This window comes from Grampus griseus (assembly GCF_964374135.1).
Source record: "Grampus griseus genome assembly, chromosome: X".
Lineage (NCBI taxonomy): Eukaryota > Metazoa > Chordata > Mammalia > Artiodactyla > Delphinidae > Grampus > Grampus griseus.
In genome coordinates, this window is record NC_138999.1 from 4,368,958 (window position 1) to 4,374,793 (window position 5,836).

The following is a 5,836-nucleotide window of genomic DNA, read 5'->3' on the forward strand; positions in this document are numbered from 1 at the left end:
TATATACAATGGAATATTATTCAGCCATTAAAATGAATGAAATAATGCCATTTGCAGCAATATGGATGGACCTGGAGATGATCATACAAAGTGAAGTCGAACAAACACAAGTATCAATTGATATCACTTATATATGGAATCTTAAAAAAAAAATGACACAAATGGACTTATTTACAAAACAGAAACAGACTTAGAAAGCAAACTTATGGTTACCAAAGGGGAAAGGTCCAGGGGGAGGGAAAGAGTGGGAGTCTGGGATTAGCAGATGCAAACTATTATAAAGAGAATGGATAAACAACAAGGTCTTACTGCATTGCACTGGGGACTTTGCTCAGTATTCTGTAACAACCTAAATGGGAAAAGAATTTGAAAAAGAATAGATACATGCGTATGTATAACTGAGTCACTTTGCTGTACACCTGAAACTAACACACTGTTAATCAACTATACTCCAATATAAAATAAAAAATTTTAAAAAAGCCCACCATGGTTAACATCATCATCTATCTACCTGATGAAGAAAGAAAATACGGCCAATACAGGGGAAGGCTCCTGTGTCTGCGTGTGCAGTCAATCAGTGGCCACTGTTCTCCATGTAGCAATGAGCCCCTCTCTTGACCTAGCTTTTCAGTCTGCTGCTTACACTGATTTATACATTTACGATAAAGGATGATTCACATTCCACTCACATGTCTCAGGCATACAGCCCGTATGTCCACGCGCCTACAGACTCTCTTCTAGGTTCCCAAATGTTATGCTGTCTGTGTTCTATCCTGCGCATTCCAGAATGCTTCTGTCCTTGGTATTTTGGGGAGGCTCCTCCGTGTGAATAGTTCAGCTCTTGTTCATTCACTTTTCACTGCTGTGTTATAATCTGTGCGTGGCTCGACCACAATTTATTTACACGCTTCAGATTGGATATTTAATTTAATTGGCAATAAACGTTCCCCCATAGGTATCCCTGTGCAAACAGGTGAAAAGGAAGACCGCCGAGGAAACTTTACTGGGCGTCCCCCAACTGCTCAACAGCCGTTAAAACTCCTATTTTCTTGTTTGCCTTTTGGAGTGATTGAGATTGCTTTTCTTCAAGTGCTTCCCTTAACTGGTTGGAAATTATTGCTTTTCTTCAAGTGTTTCCCTTAACTTGTTCGATTTCTCTTCTTTTTGCCTTTTTTCTCTTCTTTGCCTTTGGTGTCTCTGCAGCTTGAACGCATCTGAGAGATGTAGACTTCTTTGCAGCAATCTATGCGGGAGTTGTGTCTCTGCTCTTTTCTAAATTTACTACAAAATTCTCAGCTGTTCTCTCTTTCTCCTTTTTTGATTTTTTCTTCTGCATCTCCAATGAGTCCTATAGAAGGCATTATTTTATCCTCTATGGGTCTTCATCTCTGTTTCGTATTTGACAAGACTTTTTGTCCTGGTGCTACATTCTGGAAAAATCTCATAGGAAGCATCATCCAATGCTCACTGATATCTAATTCATGGAGGTTTCCTTTTATTAATATCTACTCCATGAAGGTACTTTGAAGCCAATAATAATATATTTCACTCGCAGAGATTTATTTATCCCTTCCTTCAAAAAAAACTTTCAAAAACTTATTTGAGTTTCTATGGTATTCCAGATGGGGAACAAAATGGGATTATTACAATACAGTGTGATACAATACACAATGGAATAAGAAATTTTAAGAAAAGACTTTTGCCCCAATGGGTTCTAGACCATAGTGGAGGAATTATAATAAACAAACAAATATGAAAAATAAATAGATGGTGTAGTAGGCAGAATAATTCCCATCCCTTCAAGAAATCAGGTCCAACTAATAAGAACCTACTGTGTAGCACAGAGAACTCTACTCAATACTCTGTAATTACCTATATGGGAAAAGAATCTAAAAAACAGTGCATAGTCATATATGTATGGCTGAGTTGCTTTGCTGTGCACCTGAAACTATCACAACATTGTTAATTGGCTATACTCCAATATAAAATAAAAAGTGAAAAAAAAAACCCAGTAGATATGTGTATATGTATACCTGATTCACTTTGCTGTACAGCAGAAACACAACATCGTAAATCAACTGTACTCCTATAAAATTAATTTAAAAAAAAGAAATCAGTTCCTTATCCCCGGAACCTGTAAACTCTATATGCAAACAGGGCCTTTGGAAATGTGATTAAGGGTCTTGACATGGCAAGATTATCCTGGATTCACCAGGTGGGCTCTAAATGTGTCACCTGTATCCTTATAAGAAGGTAGAGAGATTTACACACACAGGGAGCGAGACAGTGTGAGGGCAGAGGGGAGAGAGATTTGAAGATGTTGATTTTGAAGACGGGAGGGATGCGGCCACAAGCCCAGGGACGCCTGGAGCCCCCAGAAGCTGGAAGAGGCCTCCCCTGGAGCCTCTGGAGGGAGCATGGCCCTGCCCACACCTGGATCTCAGACTTCTGGTCTCCAGGATTGAGAGAATGAGTGTCTGTTGCTTTAAGTCCCCGGTTTAGGGTGATGTGTTACAGTGGTCCTGGGAAACAAGAAAAACAGGTGGCAAAAATACTATGAAGAAAACTAGAGGGGAGACAAGGGGTGCTTGGGGTTGCGATTTTATGTAAACTGGTGAGGGAAGCCATCTCTGAGGAGGTAATGTTTGAGCAAAGACCTCAGAGAGGAGGGGGAGAGCCAAGCAAACAGCTGGCAAGAGCCGCCCTGGGAGGGCAAGCAGCAGGTGTCAGGGCCCCGAGTGAGGACCTGCCTGGAGAGCTGGAGAAGCATCTCCAGGTCCAGCGTGGCTGCGGATGAGTGAGTTAGGTGGAGTAGTCGGACACGGGCCACAGGGGTGACGGTGGGGACCCATCGTGCGGGTGCTTGCACGGGACTGGGACGGCCTCAGATTTCACACTGAGAGAGGAGTCTACTGTGGGGTTGACACATGGATCCTCTACTGTAAAAGCATGAGTCTGCAGGCCAGGTTTAGAACAGCCTGTGGAGTGCGGTAGTGACGCCAGTGCTGACAATATAATAAGAAGAAGGAGAAAAAGAAGTAATTGTGTAAATATAAACTAGTATAAATAATGTATTAATATAATAATAAATATAATAATGAATAACAATCACTGTTGTTATCCTGAAGGAGATAATGGTGGAAGTTTCTAGAAGGGCAGTGGTGGGCGTCAGGAGAAGAGGTCATATTCTGGGTAAATTCTGAAAGTTTAACAGATGGAACATGAGGTGGAGAGTGGATGAAGGTTCCATCATGACGGCCAGGAAAACCTGGGCAAACTCTAGAAAATGGACGTGCAGAGAGGGGCTGATATATTCTGATCTGCCAGCCCACATCCTCTGCTTCAGCCCGTGGACAAAAGAGTGTTTAGACACGAGAACCGATATCTGGCCCCAAACTAACAAGGGTTCTGCAGATTATCAAACCATGATGGAAGACTGTCAACCATCCAATGGGATCGCCTGGTGCCCTGTGTACTGATTTCTGAGAAAGTTTGTGAAGTTCCCTTTGAACTCAGGTCATGATTATTTTTTTCTAGATCAGTAGGCTCACAACCTCGTCTGTGGATTAGAATCACCTGGGAAGCTTTTAAAACTCCTATACTCATGCTGAAACCCATCCAATTACTCCCCAAACTCCAAGGGTGGGGCTCAGGCATATGTATTTTTTACAGTTCCCTTTAGACGCTTTCCCAAACATTTCAGGTCAGTGTCCTTCCTTTTCTGTTAGTCTTTATGCCCTACACAATTGGTCCTCAACTGGGGGGATTCCACTCCCCAGGGACACTTGGCAATGTCAGGAGACATTAAGGGCTGCAATAACCCAATTAGCAACTATATCGTGGAGTCCAGGGACGCTGGTCAATATCCCACAATGCAGAGGACACTCCCCGCAGCACAGAACTATCCAACCCCAAACGTCAGCAGTGCCGAGGTGGACAAACCCTGTCCCAAACCCCGGGAATTTTGTTATCGCATGAATGAGTCCATGAGTAATAGGCAGATTCTTAACCATCCTTTTTTTACCACTTTTGATGATAACTGACAATCTGAAGGTCGTGGGAGGCACCGTGGAAGCAGGGAAGACAGGGACACAGAGTGGAAACACCTGGGTTGAATCGCCATCTCCCGCATGCCTAAGTGGCTCTAGGAAGCAGTCAGGTGGACAGTTAGTGGGTTTTGAGAGCAAGGAGAACCACTCTTGGCACGCTCTTTTCCTTCCTGAATTATGTTTGTGAGAGGTGAGTTAATTATCTGAGAAGTCTTATGGAGACGCCAGGTGTTGAGGTCGAGGGCACCGATGTCTTTGCTCCTTCAGATTTGGAACACGGCGCATCAGCACCGAAGGGCCTGCTCTTCACCGACATCATGCACTTGGGCAGAGGGTGCGTCTCCACGTGCAGAGATGGCCCGGCCTCCTTCTGCAAGTTGCAAATGACTGGGTGGGACTCCAGGACGACGTCCTCATGGGGGTTTGCGTTTCTGAGGATGGACCTCCTGACTCTGCTTTTCTGTGTGTGGGCAGTCGACTCTTTGGACTGGTCCCAGTGGGTTATCAGCTGGAGGAGACTGAGCCCCTTGGAGCGGGGCAGGGTGGGGGGGGGGGCGCTTTTTGGTCTTTAAAAACTGGGGGTGGGAGTACTACTGACATCTAGTGGGGGGAGGCCAGGGATGCTGCCCAATGTCCCACAATGCATAGTACGGTCCCCCATGACCAAGAATGATCCTGCCCAGAAACTGGATATTAGATCATATAATGGAATTATTATATAATTATCTTAGGTATAATAATGGTACTGTGATGATGCAGGAGCAGGTCCTTATTTATAAGAGGTGCATATTAAAGTATTTGATGTCTACAACTTAATTTCAAACGGCACAGCAAAAAACAAAGAGCACAGATGATAAATACACCAAAGTAAGACAAATATTAACAATTTTGAATTTAAGTGGTGTGTACATGGTGTTCCTTTCCGTATTCTTCCAAGTTTTCTGTATTTTGCTTTTTTCCATAATAAAAAAGTTGTAAAATATAAAAGAGAAAGAATAATCCAGCCCAAATGTCAATGGTGCTGAGGTTGAGAAGCCCTAGATAAAGAAAAAGATGAACAGCCCTTACTAATAATCTCTACGATGCTCCGTATCTGCTGTCCTTAAAATCACGCCCTTCCAGTGGGTTCTACAATAAAATGCTGAGTCAACTTGGGATGGAACTGAACACCTAGCCACCCTCTGAATGGTATTTTAGCTTCCAGTACTTGGTAGCATGGAGTGCCCGATAAATGTTCATCTCGTTTCTTAACTGGCCTATTAAGACTGTGAATGGTTGCCATGAAAACAATGATTGGGCTTGATTTGTGCCAGAATTTCTAGGGCACATTTGGGCATTGAAACCTGTGCCAGGGTAACCCCCACTATTCCCAGTTCCATTGCTGTGGTCACCTCATCCTGCTTGGCCCAGTCCTTTTTCAGTTTTAGGGCTGAAAGTCCCAGGTGGGACTCTCCCAATCCTGGGGTCATCCTGCATTCCTTGGAACCGGTTTTTCAGGTAATGTTTTTTCTGGAGGGGGAGGTGGGGATGTTGCATTTGCAAATCCTCCCAAAGCCTAATCCGGTGATTAGCATGCTCCCACCCCGAAAAGAAATGATTAAATATCTCTTGTCATGTGATAGGCACTTTTTAGATACACAGTTGGTCTTTTTACTGGGGAAAGGATCGTATCCTGAACAATTACAGATACTTGTTTTAAAAATATTGCAGCCTTCTCATTGTAAGATTAAAGTTTATTTTTATACAGTTTGATAAAGCCCCAGGACTACCAGAGAGGCCCCTAAGGG